At 41.8% G+C, this 7,409-nt stretch overlaps 1 pseudogene; it reads left to right on the top strand.

Moving 5' to 3' along the window:
* The first annotated feature begins 272 nt into the window (after positions 1-272).
* On the top strand, positions 273-986 carry LOC128107911 (phosphate carrier protein, mitochondrial-like; annotated as a pseudogene).
* Positions 987-7,409: the final 6,423 nt, after the last annotated feature.

The raw sequence follows: 7,409 nt of genomic DNA, 5'->3' as shown, positions 1-7,409 counted from the left end.
AGGCATGCGCCACCACCGCCCGGCTTTGAGTCCTACATCTGTAATTTTATTTAAGTCACTCTGAAATTCAGTGTAGAAGGAAGCAGACAACCTTGGTCAGAATGAAGCTTGCAGAAAAGGTAAGACAGGGTTGAGATGTTCATACATGCAACATTCTTTAAAATAATTTGTGTCAGTGAGGGGCACCAACCTTCTGTCAGGAATGACATTCGGACGCTGAGCCGAAGCCTTGTGGAACAAGCAGTTGGATGTTCCCCAACTTAGGCAAGAGGATGTTTTCTTCTGAGGTGCACCTGGTGTGGGTGAACTCATTCAGCGCTCTGCACCTGCAGCTGGTGCATGATGGGCTCTTGGGCTCCTGCAGTCCCCGGCCTGCCTGGGTGTTCCTGGCACCTGGCTGCCGCTGCCTTGGAAGAATATAGTTGTGAATTTGGCTCCATGAAGTATTGTGCACTGTGTGGCTTTGGTGGGCTCTTAAGTTGTGGGCTGACAGACATTGCTGTTGTTCTCCTTGATTTAGTAAAATGCCAAATGCAGGTGGAGCCTCAAAAGTACAAGGCCATATTGAATGGATTCTCTGTTACACCAAAGGAAGATAGTGTTCATGGCTTGGCTAAAGGGTGGGTCCTGACTTTCATTGGCTCTTCCATGCAAGGGCTCTGCAAGTTTGGTGCTTTTATCAAGTTTTCAAAACCTTGTAAAGCAACAAGCTCGATGAGGAAAACACCTATCTATGGTGCACAGCACTGTATTTAGCTGCTTCTGACAGTGCTGAAGTTTTGCTGACATTGCTCTGGATCCTATGGAAGCTGCTCAAGTTTGAATTTAAATCCAGCCTGGCTATGCCTACACATTGAGGGAAGCCACTCCCAAAATGTATAGAGAAAAAAAAAGCTTAAATGAATTCTACATGGGTGTTGCTCCTCTGTGGATGAGACAGATTCCCATATACCATGATGAAGTTCAGTGGTAAATCTATTGCATGAATCTTAAAAGGTTCTTAGTAATAAAATCAAATCCAGTGCCAGTTATTGGGGTGAATGCTGGAAGATCAGAGAAGCAGAACAAACCACAGCTACCTCACCTTGCCAATTCCTCAGCTGATCCTGTTTCCTCAGACTAGATGTCTCTCAACTGAACTGCTTCTTGAAAGCCTGAAAGCTTAATGAGCCAGTTCCTGGTTTTCATGCCTTATATACCTTTCTGCTTGCTGCCATCACTTCCTGGGATTAAAGGCTCACTTCATGGGATTAAAGGTGTGAGTCACCATGCCTGGCTGTTTCCAGTGTGGCTTTAAACTCACAGAGATCCAGATGGATCTCTGCCTCCCAAGTGATAGGATTAAAGGCATGTGTGCCACCATTTTCTGGCCTCTATATCTAGTGGCTGTTCTGTTCTCTGACCCCAGATAAGTTTATTAGGGTGCACAATATTTTGGGGAACACGGTATCACCACATTTCCCCTTTTTTGTCTAAAATTTAAAAAAAAAGCTTATAACTAATACAAGAAAAACTATATCCAATAAATATATACAATATATACAGTTAAGAATTACATTAATGATCTCTAGTCCATTAACATTTGACAGATTCAGAGAAAATAATTCCATTATCTATCCTATTTTGTTAACTCCAAAATGTACCTGATTCGCTTTCTATCCTAACTTATATTACTAACAGAACTATCTTATAACGTCTTTCAAATTTATACACTTACACCTCTTTAGTGAGTTTCTTTTCTGAAATTCTTAACAAGGAAAACTATAACTATAACTATCTAATCTTCAACTATTACCATCTAATCTTCAACTCCCACAGAGACACAAGAAGGAAATAATATTACCTAACAAAAATAAAAACAGGAAGTGCACGCAAGCAGCTTCCAAAAAAATGTGAGTTGACAGAAACAGCCAGCTGCCTGGACAGGCACCTGAGGTTTCTCCGTAGTGTTGGGGCAGTATCTTCATCCTATAGGCTTAGTGTATCTGACAGACTCATTTGTGAAGTAGGATGTACACAAGGTCAACAGTTCAGCCTCACATTTGGTGAGAGTAGTCCATGTACCAGAAACACCTGAATTCCACTGGTGTCATGTCATGATTCAGGATTTTAAATTCTGGAAATTGTTGATGTTTTTATTTTTTGAATTCAGCTGTCCATTCTTCTTGGCTTGTGTGTGTGTCTTCATCTCGGCATCCCATTCTCCTCTGCATCCCTTTCTTCTCAGCTTGTGGGTGGCTTCAACTCTTTTATTAAATGCCAGTCTACCGTTGAGAGGTTAGACTCTCTCAGCTTAGTTACTCTTTCAAGAATAACTGTTTCAGCTGCTGTTCCACTGCACATCAGAAGCTATCGGTCCACTGCCTGTTCAGTTGCCTTCGAAGAAAAGGGTACTGTACCTTTTCCGGATTGCAAAGGCCACTTCAGGGATGGTGCCATGTTGTTCTGGCCTCAGAAGATGCCTTTTGTGAAAGCCACAGCCACACTTGTTTTGGCAAGAATCGGTAGTCCTTTGTTTCATGTCCTGTCTGTCCTGTTTGTTAGCAGTCGATTTGAGGATACTTGGTTGTTCAGTGGCTAACTTTTGCCACAATGAAAGTTAACTCCATATGCAGTTTCTTCAATGCCCATATTTTCTCTGAAGTAGATTGGTACTGCCATGAGCTGACATGCCTCATAGTCATAACAAAAAAAGAAAAATTTTCTAAGTTATTAAAACATTTTAAATGCCATATTCTGTAGATCTCTGAAGGGTTTGAAGATGACCTGTCTATCTAAAATATATCTGCTTGATCTTGAAAACATACCAAATATGACTACAAGTTCGATTGTAATGTCTAACTACTAACTTTCACTTCTTTATATCCTAATAGTTGGTAATAATAACATTCAAGGATCAGCAAACTGTATTACATTGTTAAATGAACAGTATAAGTACAATATCTTGAACAAGATTAGAAATATACATACAACATTTTCTAACAATATCAGTCTCAACATATATCATTTGTATACAATATACAAAAATCCAATCCAATCAAATGTAAAGTATTTAAAACTAGTAATTTTCTTTTAAAAGTAGATTCAATAATCTATCTTTTTATCTATATCATATCTATATCTTCTCTTTATTTTTCCAAGCAGATTCAATAATCTACCCTCTATTCTATTATTTCTATGTATCTTTTATTTATTTATTTTTTAAACAAGAACCTTAAATCTAATCTCCTTTGCTTAGCCCTATCTCTGTGAAGGCTTACTTCAGGCTCCCCTGCTCTTTTCCACTTGAGATGTCAGAGCCTCTGGAGAAGCAGCTTGGGCTAACTGAGTAGATGTTACCAAAGTGACATGGACTGAACTGCTTGATGATCAGTGTTCAAGAAAGCACAAACTTTTATAGATTTGACCATTCAGAAAATTGTCTGTTCCTAGTATAATTACTGTAGGACCCTTGCCTTAAGTTTCAAACTTGCTGCTAAATAAACCCATCCATTCATGAAAAAAATGTCAAGGAACTTTGATGGTTGGGGAGATGGTTCAATGGGAAAAAACACTTGCTCTCCAAAGCACCAGAGTGCAAATCCCAAGCACCCACATAAAAAAAATCAGGCATGGTTGCACATGCCTGGAACTCCAATACTGGGGGAGATGGGACAGAGATAGGTGGATCCTGAAAGATCACTGGCCAGCTTAGACTAACATTAGTGGGCTCCTGGTTCAGTGAGAGACCCCGCATCAAAGCAATGAGGTGGAGGCCACATCAAGACACCAGAAGTCCTTCTCTGGTCTTTCTATGTGGTGTATACATCCACATACTTATGTGTGTGTACCACACAACACAATACACACACATATAGACACACACACTTTGATGCTAGAAATTATATGCACACTTGAACGCATTATATTTGATATAATTTTTAATACTATTTAATTTGCATTGAAGTCACACAAACACAAAATTAATGCATCAATTCATTTCTTTTTTTAGTTTTCTTTTTATTTATTCTTTGTGTCTTTCACATAATGCATCTTGATCCCATTTATTTCCCTATCCCTTCATATCCACTCCCCACAAATAGAATAAAATTTAAGAGAAAAATGAAAAGAGGAAAAAAAAAACAGAAAAAAGGAAAAATCTCACTATGGAAGTTGTAGTGTGACACAGTAAGTCACGCAGTAAATCCCTTTGTCCACATATCTTTACTTGCAAGTATTCATTGCAAAGCGTCATTGGTCTGGTCTGAGGCCTCTGGTTTCTGCTACACTATCAACGCTGGACCCTCACTGGGACAGTTCTTGGATATCCTTTTGCTGTTCTATGTCATGGGGATCCTGCAGCCCCTTCACGAACTCCAGCAGATCACAGATGGGGTGGATGTTGGGGTGGGCCTGGTAGTTGCAGAGTTTTTCAGCCTGCCAGCTCTTTCTTGTCCTCACCATCAGGGTGAGCTCTCCAGCATTGCCCTGGCTAATTCACCCCTTGTAGCCACGAGCAGGAGCAGGGACAGTTCTCTTGCTTTCACGCTTCCAGGGTAAGCTCTCCCACACCTATGCCATCATGGCCAGCTCTACTGTGTTGCCCAGGCAAGGTGCAGGGGCCACTTTCCCAAGTGCTGCAGCTGGTCAGAGGCAGGGACACCACCATATGGGAGATGAAGGGTGGGATCAGCTCTCCCATGCTCATTCTCAGGGCAGTTCACCCTGTGAATGGGGTCAGCTCTGCTGTGCTGTTCAGGTGAGGGGCAGGGCCCACTTTCCTGAGTGCTGCAGCTGGTAAGGGGAAGGGTCGACTCCCTCATCTGTCACAGGCAGAGGGGTGAAGGGTAAGGGGGGACATCTCTCCACTGCCTATGCTGCTGCATGATAGAGTAGTGGGTACAGTTCTACCATGCTCACAACTTCAGGGTTGGCTCACCCACATCTCCATCAACAGGGTCAGCTCTACTGTGCTGCCCAGGTGAGGTGCAGGGCCTGTTTTCCTGAGTACTGCAGCTGGTGAGGGTCAGGAGCAGCTCTCCCACTCTTAAGACCTCAGGGCCAGCTCTCCCACCTGCCTCGGGCATAGAAGGGTGGAGGGGAAGGACATCACTTCCCTGCCCATGCTGCCATATGGCGGATAAGGGGTGGAGCTAGCTCTCGCATGCTCAAGTTCTCATGGGGGCTCACCTGTGCCCCAATACACAGGATCAGCTCTGCTGTTCTGCCCAGATGATGTGCAGGGCCCACTTTTCCAAGTGTTGTAGCTGGTACAGGGGAGGATCAGCTCCCTCACTAGCTGGAGGTGGTAGGGGAGAGGGAGGAGGGCATCTTTCCCTCACTCCCATCACCATGCCAACAATTAGTTTCTTATCTTCAAAGTAAATGAATCATTTATCTGTTGCTTCGTTCCAATTTAATAGTGAATATGAACAAATACTTATGGCTCCTATAGTACTGGGAATTTTTCTGTTATTATTATTATTATTATTATTATTATTATTATTATTATTGTGTGTGTGTATATGAGTGTTTGTGTGTGTATTATATGTGTGGGCATGGGTGAGCACATGCCATGATGCTTATGTGGGGGGTCTGAGAATAGCATTTTAGAGTTGATTTTGTCCTTCCACTGTGGGACCCAGAGATGAAATTCAGGTTGTCAAAGCAATCACTTTCACTAACTTTGAGATTTCAAAGATCCAAGAACTTTCATAGGTGTAAGTGGAGGAGCTCAATTTTCATGGTTTGTAGGTACAGAAGGGAGACTTACAGGTTAATAATGATCCCAAGGTACACAATTGTGCTGTCCGTGACTCTGCATTTGAACTCTGATCCAATGTCATGGTCAGACCTCTGCACTTCTAGAAACAGAGGGATCTTGGAAACGGGGGAATTTTGTGTAGTCTTAATAAAGTAACTCACTTAGAAATAACTTTTTCAAACTGTTACGGCCACGACAGTGTCAAGAACAGGTACAGGCCAAGCAAGCCAGGAAAACAGATGGGCAAACTTAGGTGGAGACTCTAGACTAGAGACCACAAGCTGTTGCCAGAACCACAGATAGGCAGCCCACCAGTGGATCTCCTCCACTCACTCAGTATCCCCAATCCCACTCCCCTCCTCATTACCTTATCCCATCCCCTCAATTCGGGTAGAGGGCTCCTGCTGCACCAAAGGCCAAACTAGTCACCAGAAGTCTAGCCCCCAACCTGGACAGAGACTCACTACTGGATCGGAGGTCAAACCTGCCACCAGAAATCCAGGCCACAAAGACCAGAAGACCAAAGAGAAAACAGAAACCAAGCAACAAAGCACCCACCCAAGAGAGACAGACTCAGAAATCAGCACCTAAACCCACATGCCTAAACACCAGTGCAAGAACCTAATCAACAACAGGCAGGGCAGTATGGCAACACTAGACCCCAGCTATCCTACTACAGCAAGCCATGAATATTCCAACACAGCTGAAACACACACACACACACACACACACACACACACACACACACACACACACACACACTCCTTAAAACCAGCTTTATGAAGATGATGGAGGTCCTTAAAGAGGAAATGAATAAATCCCTTAAAGAAACAGGAAAAGACAAACAAAAAAATTGGAGGAAATCAATAAATCCCCTAAACAATGCCAAGAAAGCCAAGAAAAAAAACCATCAAAAACCAAAACAAAACAAAAAACAGGTGAAGGAAATGAATACAACAGTTCAAGACCTGAAAATGGAAATAGAAGCAACAAAGAAAACAGAAACTGAGGGAATTCTAGAAATGTAAAATCTAGGTAAGCGAACAGGAACTACAGACATATCACCAACAGACTACAAGAGATGGAAGAGAGAATCTCAGGCATCAAAGATATGATAGAAGAAATAGATTCATCGGTCAAAGAAAATATTAAATCTAAAAAATTCTTAACACAAAACATCCAGGAAATCTGGGACACTATAAAAAGACCAAACCTAAGAATAATGGGAATAGAAGAAGGAGACAAATCCCCAGCTGAAAAACCCAGAAAACATATTTAACAAAATCATAGAAAATTTTCCTAACCTAAAGGAGATGCCTATAAAGGTACAAGAAGCTTACAGAACAACAAATAGATTGGATCAGAAAAGAAAATCCCTTCACCACATAATAATCAAAACACTAAACACACAGAGCAAAGAAATAATATTAAAAGCTGCAGAGGAAAAAGGCCAAGAAACATAAAGGCAGACATATTAGAATTATACCTGACTTCTCAATGGAGACTCTAAAAGCCAGAAGGACCTGGACAGATGTCTTGCAGATTCTAAGAAACCGTGGATGCCAGCCTAGACAACTATACTCAGCAAAACTTTCAATGACCATAGATGGAGAAAACAAGATATTTCATGACAAAGTCTAATTTAAACAATATCCACAAATCCAGC

This window comes from Peromyscus californicus, unplaced genomic scaffold (genome assembly GCF_007827085.1).
Source record: "Peromyscus californicus insignis strain IS unplaced genomic scaffold, ASM782708v3 Scaffold_12__1_contigs__length_115047231, whole genome shotgun sequence".
NCBI lineage: Eukaryota > Metazoa > Chordata > Mammalia > Rodentia > Cricetidae > Peromyscus > Peromyscus californicus.
Note: the sequence above shows the minus strand (reverse complement) of the source record. Positions and strands in the feature narration are given on the sequence as shown.